General features: G+C 32.2%; 1 long non-coding RNA gene across 1 annotated transcript in view; it reads right to left on the bottom strand.

The window, feature by feature from the left end:
- The window catches only part of LOC145260651 (uncharacterized), a 183,428-nt gene extending 170,000 nt beyond the window's left edge, over window positions 1-13,428 (bottom strand). Inside the window, exon 1 of the long non-coding RNA XR_013864345.1 lies at window positions 13,319-13,428. This is a non-coding gene — a long non-coding RNA (uncharacterized LOC145260651). The remainder of the gene's footprint in view (window positions 1-13,318) is intronic.
- Window positions 13,429-17,521: the final 4,093 nt, after the last annotated feature.

The raw sequence follows: 17,521 nt of genomic DNA, 5'->3' as shown, positions 1-17,521 counted from the left end.
GTCCGATTTGCATTAATTTGATCAATACTCATTGAAATTAAGCTTGTGTCTAACTTTACTCCTCGGATTTGAGACAAGTAAGTAGTGATATTTATTTTATTGCATTAAAACATGGCGTCAATAAATCTGCTACTCACTCGGAGTCAACAGTTGTTTTCAACCAGCTGGGTTGACGGGAGTAAGGCTCAAATCAAGTGTTACTCTCTCTCTCTATCTCTATCTCTCTCTCTCTTTCTTTTTTTCTCTCTCTCTCTCTCTCTCTCTCTTGTTTTTATGTGTTTTTGTTTTCTCCCCTTCTCTTTGCTGAACATTTTACTCTCCCTCCCTCTCTTTCTCCCTCTCTTTATCCCTATCCTTTTCTCTCTCCCTCTCTCCTTTGTTTTGGGTGCTACGAAAGAAGCAAGTAGTGTTCGATAAGATTCCTTCGCAGGGTCTCGTGCTTACACAAACTCTACTCAAGACACAAGTTTATAAGTTTTCGGCATTCTGTAGAAAATTAAATTCCACATTTTCATATGCAAGATGTTTGTTCATTCCTTCTTACAAAAGTGACTTAATGACGCCATCCACCTATCCACAGTGTTCGTATAACAGCCGTACATACAATTGGATATTGCCACTTCATTCAGACTGACAATAAGATGCCTTCAAAGACATCCTTACGCATAAGACGTGGATTCCATGAACAAAGCTTCTTTCTTAGAACTGCACGCCTGTGGAACTCTGTTCCGTCTGCCTGCTTCCCACCGGACTACAACTTGGATGTCTTCAAGTCCAACGTTAACAAATTCCTAATGAACCGCCCCCTTAAGTAAACACTTCATCAAATCTCCACACTAACGTAATGTACTTGCAATAACCCTTATCCCTGAATGGTTTCCGGGCCTTGATAAGTGGTGATCACTGTGTAAAAAAAAATAAGACACACTAATGTTACGTTTGTGGAGGGGAAGGAAGGAAAGATGATTGACTTTATTTGTTTCACGGTCGAATGTTCTTTGCCTATCCTTAGAAGGAGGGTGGGAATTTTTCAATTGATTCATCTTCATAGCTACCTCTCGTCGCTCCACGAAAATGTTCATTTTCTACTCAACTCTCGAACTGAAGATTGTAGACTAACTCTCAACAAAACTACCAACGTACGTGTGCGCTCCTCCCTTTTTATATTGGGAATGGAGTGTGTGTGTGTGTGTGTGTGTGTGTGTGTGTGTGTGTGTGTGTGTGTGTGTGCGGGGTCTCCGACCGGATGCACCTGTAACCAACGCATTCACAATACGTGAGAGTGGTGTCGCCGGGTTTGATGAGTCTTAACCTTTGACCCCCATCGCATCCAATGGCATCCTGCACTAATCGCGGCATTCATGTCATGGGCCCCATAACAGTAAGCTACAACTGCGGATCACGATACTCTCACATTCAAAACTTCTTAAGCTTAAGACTTGAATTTTAGTCATTTTCTAAAATCCCAATGAATATAATGGATTTTGATTAAATTTGGAATAAGGGTCGGAGATATAAAGTTTAGATTTTAATCTTCGTAAAGGCGCGAAAAAAAAAAACGGTGCAAAACTCTCCCAGGGCAGAGGGAGGAGAGTAATTTTACCCGTCCTGGGACGCGTATGACTCTAGGTATTTTACAAAGCTACTTTTGTTTTAGTTGATGGACTCGCGTGTTTAATTATTGTATTCAACTCGTGTAATCATTTTTAAATGGCAGCTGGGAGTTGATTAAACGGAAATCGTTCAAAGCCATCAATCTAAATTCCAAGCAATGGCGAAAATACGCCTGTCCGCCGAAAAGCAGAACACGCTCACGTCAACGGGTTAAACATGTGTAGACATTGATTGAAATCTTGATCGATTGCTTTGAACAAATTCTCATTAACCGTACAGTGTGTGTGTTTGTATATATATATATATATATATATATATATATATATATATATATATATATGTGTGTGTGTGTGTGTGTGTGTGTGTGTGTGTGTATATATATAGTATGTGTGTGTGCGCGCGCGCGTGTGTGTAATGCAATATTTCTCAAAGTTCCAAAGATCAAGTTTTCTCAGCTTGTAATTTATTGATTTTCAGAAGGAAATCATTATAATATTGTTTCGTTCGCGATCAACAAATCGGCAAAATTATGTCTTTGCTGCATTTTTAGTCAGTTACTCATCAGAAAAAAAAAACATGGACAAACTCCATTTTGAACAACTCACAACTTTGAAAACTATCATATTACACTATAATTTGCCCTGGAATATAAAAAAAAAAAAAGACATTCATTTAGCTTGGACTTTTTCAAATTTTATATATTTTTTTAATATAAAAGACCTTTTTAATTATGAAATTTATTTATTTATTTATTGCGATTAGTATATACATACTAACGTTTAAAGTAAATTATCAACCTCTCTCTCTCTCACACTCTGTATATATATATATATATATATATATATATATATATATATATATATATATATATATGAACTTGTGTCTCTGTATCTATATATACATGTGAGTTCGTTCCTCATGGATTCCAAAACGGCTGGCCCAATTTTCATGAAATTTCACACGAAGATACTTTATGTGCCTGGTAGCGTTCTTAAACAGGGTTTGTATGGGAATGTCTTCGATAATATCGATCATCAGTAATCGAAATAATCCGATGAAAGAAAGAACCGGCGATTTTGACCAAAGTTAACATCATTACACAGCCTAACACCACAAGTGCATTCGAGAAGTTTTATTACTACATCAGACGAAAAACCCGACATATAAAATCAACAGTAGGTTCTTTGATATGACAAGGGCGCGTTCGAAATAAATGTTTCTGTGTAAAGCACAATTTCACAATTGGGTCGCCAACTAGAGTGGCCAATCAACCGATTTAATTGGAAAATCGGTGATTTCGCATATTTCGATTACAATAAAAATATGGAAGTGTGAAACATTCGTTGATTATCATTCAATCCCGGGCAACGTTGGGTCTCCCTGCTGGTTAAATAATATAAATAATATAAATTCCTGCTAGTTAAATAATATAAATAATATAAATTCCTGCTAGCTAAATAATATGAATAATATAAATTCCTGCTAGTTAAATAATATGAATAATATAAATTCCTGCTAGTTAAATAATATAAATAATATAAATTCCTGCTAGTTAAATAATATAAATTCCTGCTAGTTAAATAATATGAATAATATAAATTCCTGCTAGTTAAATAATATGAATAATATAAATTCCTGCAAGTTAAATAATATAATTCCTGCTAGTTAAATAATATAAATAATATAAATTCCTGCTAGTTAAATAATATAAATAATATAAATTCCTGCTAGTTAAATAATATAAATTCCTGCTAGTTAAATAATATGAATAATATAAATTCCTGCTAGTTAAACAATATGAATAATATAAATTCCTGCTAGTTAAATAATATAAATTCCTGCTAGTTAAATAATATAAATTCCTGCTAGTTAAATAATATAATTCCTGCTAGTTAAATAATATAAATAATATAAATTCCTGCTAGTTAAATAATATAATTCCTGCTAGTTAAATAATATAAATAATATAAATTCCTGCTAGTTAAATAATATAAATAATATAAATTCCTGCTAGTTAAATAATATAAATAATATAAATTCCTGCTAGTTAAATAATATAATTCCTGCTAGTTAAATAATATAAATAATATAAATTCCTGCTAGTTAAATAATATAATTCCTGCTAGTTAAATAATATAAATAATATAATTCCTGCTAGTTAAATAATATAAATAATATAAATTCCTGCTAGTTAAATAATATAATTCCTGCTAGTTAAATAATATAAATAATATAAATTCCTGCTAGTTAAATAATATAATTCCTGCTAGTTAAATAATATAAATAATATAATTCCTGCTAGTTAAATAATATAATTCCTGCTAGTTAAATAATATAAATAATATAATTCCTGCTAGTTAAATAATATAAATAATATAAATTCCTGCTAGTTAAATAATATAATTCCTGCTAGTTAAATAATATAAATAATATAATTCCTGCTAGTTAAATAATATAAATAATATAAATTCCTGCTAGTTAAATAATATAAATAATATAAATTCCTGCTAGTTAAATAATATGAATAATATAAATTCCTGCTAGTTAAATAATATAAATAATATAAATTCCTGCTAGTTAAATAATATAAATTCCCGCTAGTTAAATAATATGAATAATATAAATTCCTGCTAGTTAAATAATATGAATAATATAAATTCCTGCTAGTTAAATAATATAATTCCTGCTAGTTAAATAATATAAATAATATAAATTCCTGCTAGTTAAATAATATAAATAATATAAATTCCTGCTAGTTAAATAATATAAATTCCTGCTAGTTAAATAATATGAATAATATAAATTCCTGCTAGTTAAATAATATGAATAATATAAATTCCTGCTAGTTAAATAATATAAATTCCTGCTAGTTAAATAATATAAATTCCTGCTAGTTAAGTAATATAATTCCTGCTAGTTAAATAATATAAATAATATAAATTCCTGCTAGTTAAATAATATAATTCCTGCTAGTTAAATAATATAAATAATAAAAATTCCTGCTAGTTAAATAATATAATTCCTGCTAGTTAAATAATATAAATAATATAAATTCCTGCTAGTTAAATAATATAAATAATATAAATTCCTGCTAGTTAAATAATATAAATAATATAAATTCCTGCTAGTTAAATAATATAAATTCCTGCTAGTTAAATAATATGAATAATATAAATTCCTGCTAGTTAAATAATATAAATAATATAAATTCCTGCTAGTTAAATAATATAAATAATATAAATTCCTGCTAGTTAAATAATATAAATAATATAAATTCCTGCTAGTTAAATAATATAATTCCTGCTAGTTAAATAATATAAATAATATAAATTCCTGCTAGTTAAATAATATAAATAATATAAATTCCTGCTAGTTAAATAATATAATTCCTGCTAGTTAAATAATATAAATAATATAAATTCCTGCTAGTTAAATAATATAAATAATATAAATAATATAATATACTGCTGATCAAAAATTTAAGACCACTTAAAATTTTTTTAAAAAGAAACCCTTTTTAGGGATAGATTTTAAACTCTTCCGACTTAAGGCTACTAATACTATAATATAAAAGGTTATGGAAACAAAAAGGTACATTCCAAAAATTTTATTTGAATATTTGTATTTTTATTTAATTAGGCTTTTTACACATGATCAAAATTATTAGACCAAGGGTATAAATTGTTAGATTTATGGTAATTCTAATGTTTTTAGTTCAGTCAGAGATTTGTACTCACTGTGTAAAGGTGTGACCATGCCTAAAGCAAGAAAACTAACCGAAGTTTAGCGCTCTCAGATTCTTGGATTCGATGGCCAAGGTTTGTCACAGCGGGCAATAGCAGCTAAGGTAAATCGCAGTAAAACTGTTATTTGCAACTTTCTAAAGAACACTGAGAATTATGGAAAAGCAAAATCCTTTGGTAGCCCCCCCCCCCCCCCCATCAAAAAAAAATTCTCCTGCATTGAGTAGGAGAATCAGACGGGTTGTTATGAATGACAGAGGACTTTCTTCTAGTCAAATTAAGGCGGTTACAGATGCTGATTGCAGTCCAATAACCACTTGATGACATTTAAAACAAAAAGGCATGGTAAATAAAAAGCATAAACAAATTCTTTGATTGCTTCCACGTCACAAAGTTGACCGTTTCAGATTTGGTCATGAATACCAAAATTGGAATTGTTGAGAAGTGGAAGAAAGTCTTGTTTTCTGATGAGAAAAAATTCCATTTAGATGGTCCTGATGGCTTCCAGCGATATTAGCATGACAAAAACATACCTCTTGAAATTTTTTCCACACGTCATAGTGGGGGAGGGTTCGTAATGGTATGGACTGCCTTTTCTTACAGAGGGACGATGGAGCTCCAGGTAGTGCAGGGTCGTCAGACAGTAGCTGGTTATGTTAGCATGCTACAAAAAGCATCTTTGATGATGGAGGGTCATCGTTTGTGTGCGGATGGATGGTTATTCCAACAGGATAACGTTGCAATTCACACTGCAAGATGGACATTGAGCGTTCTACAAGAAAATAGTGTTCATCTCTTGGGACATCCTGCATGTCCAATTGAAAATGTTTGGGGATGGATGACAAGAGAGGTTTATCGAAATGGCAAACAATATTCAACAAAAAATGAACTTTGTGAAGCCATCTTCAGAAACTGTAGCAGGATCCCCCGCACCTAAATAGAAACCCTTATTTCTAACATGCCCCAAAGAATTTTTGAAGTCATCAAAAGCAGTGAAGGTAGAACTCATTATTAAGTTTGATTGTTGAATGTTTTCATACACTTTTCATACACTTTTTGTACAATTTAATAGAATTTTTGCATCTGGTCTTATAATTTTGATCATTTGTAAAAAGCCTAATTTAATAAAAGTATACATTTTAAAAATAAATCTTTTGAATGTAGAGTTTTGTTTCCATAACCTTTTAGATTGTAGTATTGGTAATCTTAAGTCAGAAGAGTTTAAAATCTATCCTTAAAAAAAGTTTTGTTTTTTTTAAAGATTTTTAAGTGGTCTTAAATTTTTCATCAGCAGTGTATAAATAATTAAGAGAATGTGTTTGAGGCAGATTATTGACTGACGCCATGCTGTTTGTTATCAACTGTCTAAAGGGACACTCCATTAATTATTGGGTTTGGGCAGTCACCCAAATTACCCAGAGTTTAATAGTGACAGAGTAAGGGAGCAATCCACAAAAAAAAAAAAAAAAACATAAAATGCATTTGGGCATAAATACAAAATCCTAAAATTGGGAGAGAAGTTGAAATAACCTTATTTTTAGCTTACATTATGCCATTTTGAACTTTTGCCACTTTGAACTTTCGCATTTTGAACTTTTGCCATTATGAACTTTTGCCATTTTGAACTTTTGCCATTTTGAACTTTTGCCATTTTGAACTTTTGCCATTTTAACCTCTTGCCATTATGAACTTTTGCCATTTTGTAATTTTGGCGGATTAATAGTTACTTCTTCTTCTGATGAGTTAAGGGCAAAATTATTGTTTATGTATGGGAGACGTAAAGTATTATGAAGCTAATTAAGCCAGTTCTCATTTGGTCAAAGTATAACTATGTTAGAAAAGTTATTTTGGCCGGGCATAATTTAGGATATTAGGGAATAAATAATATCGAACGAAAATTACTGGAAAACATGCACCAGGTATTGGCAAGTAGCGTGATCATATTGATTTTATATGTTTGTATTGCTATAATGATTTTTTCTAGATGGGAAACTATTACTAAAGATAGTTACTCGCTTACATATAATATTTTAATTCATGCAGATTTCGTATTTATTATTATAAAGTCAATTCTCGATGGATAGATTATGTTGTACGCAATATGTAGTTGTGATTTCATGAGTTCAAAAATAGATAAATAAAATATGACATTAGGTATTATCAAAACTAAAATATCATTTGATAGAATCTCAGCTAAGTTCATAAGCATATAAAAGCTTTAAAATATCGTTGTTAAAAGTATAAATGTATATTTGTGTATGCGTAGAAGTAACACGTTTAGTTGACTTAGGCTTGCCAAGTTCCAATTGTTTTAATTTTGACCTTGTAGCAATAATTTTTACTAGTTAAAAACCAAATCGAATATCTTCCTAGTACTATCAGTCTTAATCTCGCATTCATACACTATTTCTGAGATTAGGCATTTACCGCCCAACGGACAATTGCCAGGTATTCTGCAATTACATTTTCTGTCTAAGACACTTTCATTCGATGCTAATTCGTTATTATTCCTTATTTTGCTGATTTTCCTATTGTTGGAGCTTATTATAGTGTTAGTTAAGTTATCTTGGGGCCACGGATTGTGTTTTTAAGGAAAGATATAGGAACCAGAGATGGAAACAAATAGAGAAGGTACTACCGATAGCAGGGAGAGGGTACAAGAATCAACATTAGAAATAAAAGGAGGAATAAAACTGCATTAGGGGATTGGGTCAGGGAACTTAAGAGAAACAAAGATTTTGAATAGAAATGGTTAGTAGTGGATAGAAGAGGAAGTATAGCCCTGGGAAATCAAAAAGGTGCAATCTATGTTTATTGGAAGCCTTCTACATAGTGAATTCTAAAGAAATATTAAATAAAAGGCTGGATGCTATACAGGGATGTCTTTACAGGAATAGGTTTTTGTTATCACGTCTTAAATGTAACTGAGGTAAAAACTTTCTGTAACAATAAAGATCCTTGGGTACAAGGCCAAATTTTAATGTAGAGTTAAATAGATTGGAATGATCCAAATCTAGTAAGCAAATATAGTTTCTATTATTCTAAACTGGATAAGAAATATAGACAAAGTATAAAACTTAACAAAGATTAGAAATATTGTTCCATAACCGCTAGCACTTTTTTTAGTATTTAGTTGTAGTAGTATTGAAGATGAAATAAGTGGTACCGTTTCCAGATCAATAAAACAACTTAACAATAAACTAGCAATTATATAAAAAAATTAAATTAGCAATTAGTGGATTGGTAATTAATTGATATGGTTCTCTGACAACTAAAACTTGTAAAATCCCTGCTGGTTGATTTACTCTTGTTCTAAATGTTTTTATCCAAAAATTCAAGGGTAAACACCCTTTTCATCGGAGTGAAACACACTTGTAGCTAGTGGCTGGTTTTATTGTCAGAATAATTATTAATAGGATATATATTATTTTATTTAGGTGTCCAAGAACATAATACAGGAATTGTAATTTTGGTTTTGGAGCCATGAGTAACCCCGGTAGATTATGGATGAATGGCAAATGTAGGTTAAACCCGTGGGTATATAATCAGCTTTAAGATAAAAATATACTTTAAATTTTTAATTTGTTTAATAAGCTATCATAGCCTTTTCTATATCTGTTTAATTAAATTAATTAATAAATCATAGACGCTTTTTAGTATTTACTAAACTTGAAACATCAAACGGCCCTAGTTGTCTCCCTTTAACTGTTATAAGTACCTACGACAACCTTGTTTCCCACAATTTTCAACTAATTTTTGAAAATTAATAATGAGATGGATTATCCCCTTCGTAACTATGATTTCCCAATTATCGACAGTCAAAATAGATTAGAACGAAAGAGAATAATAGAATATTAAATAATAAAAAAATAGAATGGGATCCCTATCCTCGAATGATGTATGATGATTAAATAAATATAAGGTAATGTCAGCTTTTATTTCTCTATTTAATAAAATATTAACCTAAACTGGTCTTAAATCTAAGTAATAAGATAACCGATATTTTGTAAACATTGAAACCAGCATAGGGCGAATACGGAACTAACTTAACCATAACGTTTTAGCTAGATTGTTCTGACCATATTATAAATACAAAAATAAAATTCTAAAAAATTTTTTAAAAATTAATTATGTGAAATATAGAAATCTAATTTAAGAATTCAACGAATAGTTTTATTAAATAGTAATAAATGGCTACGGGTTTTTGTGGTAACTTTTTATGACAGGTTTTTAAATAATGATACGAAAATTAGGTGATATATTAATATTTGAATAAGCTCTTGGCAAGGATGCGTCCAGGATAAATGTTTTCGCATGCTTCATTTCCTTTAAGAGAAATGTCTTTAAATAATGTTCTATTGTTAAAGTGTTTTTTATTCAAGAAGTTTGAAGAAAGGCTGGTTATGTGAATATTTTCAAACGCCATAATGCTTGAAATTGTCCAATTAGTCTTGAAACAATTGTAACTTACAATGAAATGCACTTTTTATTGCTATCAATTCTTTTTTGAAGTCTTGGTTTTTTTAATACAGTATATATATATATATATATATATATATATATATATATATATATATATATATAGAGAGAGAGAGAGAGAGAGAGAGAGAGAGAGAGAAAGAGAAAGAGAGAGAGAGAGAGAGAGAGAGAGAGAGCTCCCACTGCAAGAACTGTGACACCAGGGTCGAAAAGTGAGATTGAGAAGTCAGCGGCCCCAAGGAGTGGCACTCTGACCTGCAAAACGCACCTGGGCAGCTCATCGGCATTCCCTGGTATGGGCGCCTCAGGCGATTAGCAATAAACTTACCCCTTCTCAAAGAGATAAAGCAAGGCCTGGGAGGGTGGACCTCCTAGAACTGCATAGAACTTTACTCCCACCGCAAAATCAACAGGGTCCGGATCATTGCAGGAATGGTCTAATCTCTGGTGATTGGCGGGGGGGGGCGTAATAAAGATCCTTAGTCGAAAGAGAGAGAGAGAGAGAGAGAGAGAGAGAGAGAGAGAGAGAGAGAGGTAGGGTGGAGATAGAATTTATTGAGTGATGAGACAAGGAAAGAATTGTTAACTATGCATTAATCTTTTGTCAAAATATGATTGAGAAGGAAGCAGATGGCAGAAAGAGAGAAAGGGAAAAAGTGAGAAAAGAAGTTCTTTCCAAACTCACCTTTAACTGAAACCAAGCAGAATGGGTGACTCAACGGGTCATTTTTATTTATTTTTTAAATCTAATATGAATTTAACTTTCTGCATCAGATTTAACACAAGATGGAAAATTCCTTTGATTCTAAATCCATCCATATCTTATATTCGCTATTAGTTTCCTTCTAAAAACGTACGCCAGATTAAATATTTTTGCATGATCATAAGTTGAAAAATCAACTGTAAGGAAGATGGACATGGTGATTGAAAAATATAGTTGATGTACAGGGTTGAATGATAAAATTGTCGGGTAAGAAAAGACAACATGATTCCATTTCCATCTGATTAAAACCGATTTTCTTTTTTGTTGCTGACCATCTTTTAGTTATCCAGTTGTGTACAAATCCCAAGCGATAGGAGCGTTCTATCATGTCTGAAAGTGACACAATGTTCAACGAGCGAGATCAGAGATGCGCCGCTATACAGCTCATGCTCTCTACCGATCCATGTTATGACAACAGAACGTGGATTGCCACAAATAACAAGGATGTGCCCAAGGCGATGAAAACAAAGTTTCCAGCCACGGTTATGGTTTTTGGTGTGGTTTCAAGTGAGGGCCAAATCATACTATCACACATCTTCGAAGTCGGCTTAAAAGTCAACACCAAAGTGTAATTGGATGTGCTGAAGAGTGTAGTGATCCCTGGTGCAATCAGGTGATCGCTAGCAAACCCTAGATGTGGCCTACAAGTCCAAAGAAACCCAGACTTTGCTTCAAAAGAAGTGCTATGACTTTGTACCCTTCTCCATTTGCCCCCTCCCTCCTCCACTGGCCTGTGCCCGCTGGACTACTTCGTTTGAGCATACGTCGAGAACATCACCAACATGACCTCTTACAATAGTAAAGTCAGCCTGATCGCCACCATCCGCCGAGCTCCTCCAGGCACTTGTAGAAAAGGCGTGCTCCCAGTTCCGGACCCGTATCGGGGCTGTTATTGAGACTGAAGGCGGCTACATTAAATAGATATCAGCTCTACTACATAATAAAGTTACTTGAATTGATTTATTTCAATAAAAGTTTTTAAATAAAGCTGTAGTGTTGTTTTCTTTAGGGTGACAAATTTATCGTTCCATCCTGAATAATAATCTGCTTGCTTCTTTCTTGCTTATTCTGTACGTTACGCTTTGATAAAAATCCCAATCTAATAAACCTGGACAATAATATGACAGTGACCTCCCTTTGGTGTAGCCTCGCTTTTGAGTATCATATTAATATATGATCAGTGTTGTAATCGTATGAGAAAAGAACTCTTAGTAATTTCAATGTGCAATGGTTTTTCACAGAAGAAATAAGTCAGCGAAACATTGTGGGAACATTCGAAAGAAACAGGGCAAAATAAAAGAGTTGCTGGACTGAAGAAGTAAATTAAAAATGTTTTCTTACAATGTGATTTTATTATTTATGTTGAACTATGTAGCACAATATTACTTTCTGAGTATTTATTAATTTATCACATTTGGGTCAGTTCTATATTTAAAATACAATAGACATTATTTTCATGGAAGTGATAATAAGCTCATATTTACTGTTACATGTTATTGTTTTTTTTCTGCCCCAAATAGCTAATTTTTGCACTATCCAGAAAAATATTGGCTTTATTTGTTGATTAAACATTTTTCTTATTCCGTGGAATTTCCACAGGTCCTTCTGATCTTAAATAATCATTCTTGAAGTCTTATTTTTATATTTGCACGGGTGTAATATCCTCTGTTTTTTTTTAAATTCCGTAATATTTTTTGTATACGTGCAACTTCGATACCGCAAATATCGAATCACCCTTTCTATGTAAACATTTTACTCATCAATAAATTAAATCGTTGTGTACTTTAAAATTGTCAAATAAAGTTAATATACATATAATAATAATGATAATAATAATAATAATAATAATAATAATAATATATAGTTAGTAAATAGGAAATAAACAAATAAATAAATTAAATAAACATGAATATACATAAACGATCACACATGATGTATGTATATATATACATGTATATATATGTGCATATATGTATGTACACATATATATATTTATATATAAACTAACAATAAAAAAACACTAACCTAGTTTTAAAACAGATCCTTTGTCCGATAAAATGCATGCACATTGGCTGATAGGAAAGGGCGCGGTGGATACAAGAAAGCTGATTGGCTAACTAAAATCTCAATAGAAGAGGAGCATATAAAAACGATAAACAACCACAGAATTCGCGCATAAGCCTGAGGAGTCCTAGAGTGGATGAAACGCCGAATATTCAGTGTAGCTTAATCGCCATATATATTTTATAAATTACTAACTAGCTCTACCTACGTATTGAGCACTTTTGAAGTAAATACTTAAAGTTTACGCATAAATCTATACTTTCGTATATTAATTTTATGTGAGTAAATGAAGTAGTTATATATATATATATATATATATATATATATATATATATATATATATATATATATATATATATATATATGTTTATTTTCTTAATATTGCGTTGTGATTTGACTTTCAAACGCACCTGATGCGTATTCTATTTTATTCAAATTAAATCAACACGTCTATAACGGAACTCACACCTTTGACGTTAATCTTGCGTAGCCAACGCACGTTCCGGCATTTCAAAATACAACCGCTGAGAGACAATGCGCAGATCTTTACCAACTGACTTTTCTTTCTCCAAGCTACAACATGGCAAGAAAGAAGAAGAAGAAGAAGAAGAAGAAGAAGAAGAAGAAGAAGAAGAAGACAGAAAAAAGTACATACTGAGGATCGGTAGAAAGCATGAGTTGTACAGCAGTGCATCTCCAATCTCGCTCATTGAACATTGTGCCACTTTCAGACATGGTAGAAGGTTCCTATCGCTCTCGAAGTTTGTACACAACTGGTCAAACCCCCCCCCCCGGTTTTTATCAAACAGAAATGTTTTATCGTTCCACTCTGTATTTTCTCTTTCATCTAGCATTTCCGTTTATTTATTTTTCCAGTGGAATAATCTTGTACTGCAATTTTAAGATGCCATCTTCGCATTTGGAATTTATCACATGAAAACTTATTGAACTTTTTCATGTGCATAATACATTAGATCCGTCTTTATGCATGAAAAAAATTCAGCAGAAATTGTAATAATCTAAATGTTTTTTTTAAATATATTTTTTTTATTCAATGTTCACCTCAAACAAAACACATTGCCACTTTGAAGTAGGGGTCTATTATCGGGGACAGAAGTTGTAGGGATATTATGAAGGGAGTTGAGCAGCAAGATGTCTGTTCACATTACATTTGAACTTTTGCATGCCAATACAGTTCGGAAAGCAGAATCCCGGAAGGGAGTTCCAAAGACTTGCAGTCCTGAGGAAGAAACTATTGGAGTAAAAGGCTTTCCTACACCTAGGGATCTCTACTGTGTAGGGGTAGGATTTAGCTGCTTGTGGGGGTTGTCGGAGGTAGTTATATGAATGCAGTTTGTGGGAAACACTGTAAACACAAGTTAGAATATGAAAGAATAACGACAATATTAGAAGGGATTTTCAATAAATTTCAATTATTTTACGTTTATTTGTTGTACAGGATTGTAGGTGTTGATGTCCCTAATTTTCGAGAATAGTGTCTCTTCTTCAGGAGTGAAAATAAAAAGAAATGTGTACAACACCGGAAAGTATAATAGTCGATGATTATGATTGTATTTGTTTAGATAAAAAAAATTGTTATCGATACGAAAAGTAATGTTAAGTTGAAATATTTACATTTAATAGTTTACGTGAATGTTAACGTAGGAATGCTAAAACTAGTGGTGGAACGATTCCAATATTTTTCCCGATATCGATATAATTATTCGATTCCGGTACAATTACCGATTCCGTTCTAAATTCCCAATTCCGGTACAATTACCGATTCCGATTCTTTATAAATCTCTTGACATTTAACGATAAAATGGTTATTTTTCCCCGATTACCGTAAAAACATATGTTAAATGTGCAAATATTTTTTCAAATGCAAAACGACAGTTGGGGAGGGGGGTGATCCTAGTTAAAAATATTTTTAAAAATACGTTTGTAAGCCAAATTAAAAAGCAATATTATAAAAAATAAACAAATATTTGTTTATTTTACATAAAATTGCGTTATAATTTGCTTATAAGCGTATTCCATACGTATTTTATTATAAACAACGTTTGTATCACGAAAAACACAACTTGGACTTAAATAAATATTTATCATTTTATTGTTACTATCCGCAGCGGAAGATTTTGTTTTAAACAAAATCAAATAAAAAAAAAGATAATTAAAAGAATCGTTTTTGGCATTGGAAAATAGGCACAAATATATTTGATACCGATTCCGATACTCCAAAATGCTCCGATTTTTCCGATTAATCGTCCCAACACTAGTTAAAACAAAAAAGAATGCTAGAACATAAACGTGGCGAAGGTAGATCATCCGCTTCGTGTCTTTGTCACGTAGATTTAATGACGTAACGAGATAGCTTGCACATAGGCGTAATGAATTTAGTTTAGAGTTTAGAGAGAGACTAGAAAAGTCGGACAAGAAACACGAAAGATATCGTCTCCGCGTTTTTCAAGCTGAGCAAAACGCGACTTTAGAATAATGTAGAAAATTACAACGTCTTGAAGTTCCGATGGGAAGTCAAGAATAAAGTTGTATCAAATATATAACCTATTGTTGTTTGGTTTCCTTTGAAGGAAGATGAACTTGAATAACGAGGAGAGACGAAGACACAACAGGGGAGACGTATGTTATCTGCCTGTGCCCTACACAGACTGAATGTTAATGAACTCTTTTACTATATATGAAGTATCCACACATGCATACAACAACAGAATAACATTTTAACCACTAGACGCCACGAAAGACAATGGATACCCTCTACAAGTGTAGCTGCTTATGAAATTGTGAGGCAAGAGTTGCGTAATCCCAACCACACCTCTCCTGAATCAGCACATACACACATAATTTACTGTCTCTCTCTATCTTTCTCTCTCTCTCTCTCTCTCTCTATATATATATATATATATATATATATATATATATATATATATATATTATTCTTTATGTAAATACAGTCATACCTTGCTACGAGGTGCAGACCGTTTCGATCATAATAGATCTCATCGGGAAAGAAAAATTAAAAATTAAATAACTGACTGGTGTGGAGCGGAGTTAAAGATCTTTAACTTTCATTTTCGGATATCTCTCTACCTTGAATATATATATATATATATATATATATATATATATATATATATATATATATATATATATTCCCTCACTTTGTCTTCTTCTCTTTCTATCTCTGTCTTCTCATTTCTCTCGTTCCCTGTTACTCTAAAAAAAAAAATAAAAAATAATGAATTCAATGACTTTTGAAGAAAACAAGTTTTAAATGTTTTGATTTCACTTTTAAAGCAGAGATATTTTTGTAAATAAAAAAAAAATCAACAACAAAAAATAACTAGTTCCACGCTGTTCACTGTCAGCCATTTTGTTTTTTTTCATGCTAAGCTGAACATTTTGAGTCCAGATTTTCTCTGCCTAACGACTTCCGTATTCTACGTAGTCAAAATATTTTGAATAAAAATTAATTGGTCAATGTTGTTATTTTCATTATTTCATTTTATTTACAATTTAACCCCCCCCCCAAAAAAAAAACAAAAAAAATATTTTATTATCCAAAGTGTTTCTATTGTTTTTTGTTTTTTTTAACATCTTTTGTATCTTGCTATGTCGGCTGATAGGGATCATAGAACAGTCATTTTTACTTTGATCTTCCGTTTGACTCAAGATTACTCACCCTCTCTCATTGAATTTCTCTTTCATCCTCCTCGCCTTCTCGCTTTCTTTGCAAAAAAAAAAAAAAAAAAAAAAAAAAAAACTAAACCAAATTAGATTATTTCATTTTAAAAAATTGTTTATTTTATTGGCTGGCTGCTTTGCGTCACATTTTTTGTTAATCTGAGGTTTTCTATTCATTACCCCAATCCCCCTCTCTCCTCTTGCCCCCTTTCTCTTCATTTATTCTCTTTTCGCCCCTCCCTCCGTCTTTCTCTTCCGTCACCTCTCCTTTCTTTGTTTTTTTTTTTAAATCGCATAATTGTATCTTGTTGCACTTATCCTAACCCTAACACTAATCTTCCCCATCCTTTCGAATTGCTCTAGTCTTCTTTTTACTTTCGAAGTTGGTTGCTACACCCTGTGTCTAACCCTAACCCTAGCCCGTGCGGATGAAGAAACTTGGCAATATGTTCTACAGACATCAAATCCTTGCAAAGAATCTCGGTTTGTGGAAATTTCGAATTATCCCAGGCAGTTCGGCTTCACAGCTGTTGAAAGAAACAAAGCATTTTTCCCCAAAGCACCATGTGCTCAGATTGGAATAGACTTTTTAGTCAATAATAAAGACAACGAAAGGAAGTCTAATTTTAACATTTAATAAACAACTTTATTTGTTATCTTCGTTAGTAGCGTGTACAAGAGAGAAACGGGTTAGTAGGTTGAAGTGTTCTTGAGTAAAGATAGAATTAATATCTTGCCGGCTCGTTGAAGGAGAGAATAGCTCAGTCCACACGTGCTTGCAGCCAGGTTAAAGGAGAAAGAAAGGGAAATTTATTCAGTGTGTGTGTGTGTGTGTGTGCGCGTGTATCGGTGGAAACAAATGAGTTTGAAGGGTCGCCATGTTAGCTTGTTGTACTCACGTTCGGAAGCCAGGAAGAAAGAGGAATAAGAGTTTCAGATTTCGTATTTTATGTACTCGGTCACGTGATTGAGAGCTGGATTGTAATTGGACAAGCCAGGGAGAAAATGGATTGCAAATCTCGACCCACGAGAATTATCTCCTGCCTGTGATTGTAGCAAGTTTCGGCCGCTACAAGTTAATTAGTAAGATCTTGATCACCAAAGCGCTTAGAAGTACTGCCATAGACAATTGTGTCGCTTGCCTAGATGTCGACAA

This window comes from Euprymna scolopes, chromosome 36 (assembly GCF_053919585.1).
Source record: "Euprymna scolopes isolate OS-2025 chromosome 36, ASM5391958v1, whole genome shotgun sequence".
Lineage (NCBI taxonomy): Eukaryota > Metazoa > Mollusca > Cephalopoda > Sepiida > Sepiolidae > Euprymna > Euprymna scolopes.
This window is presented reverse-complemented; position numbering and strand designations above follow the sequence as displayed.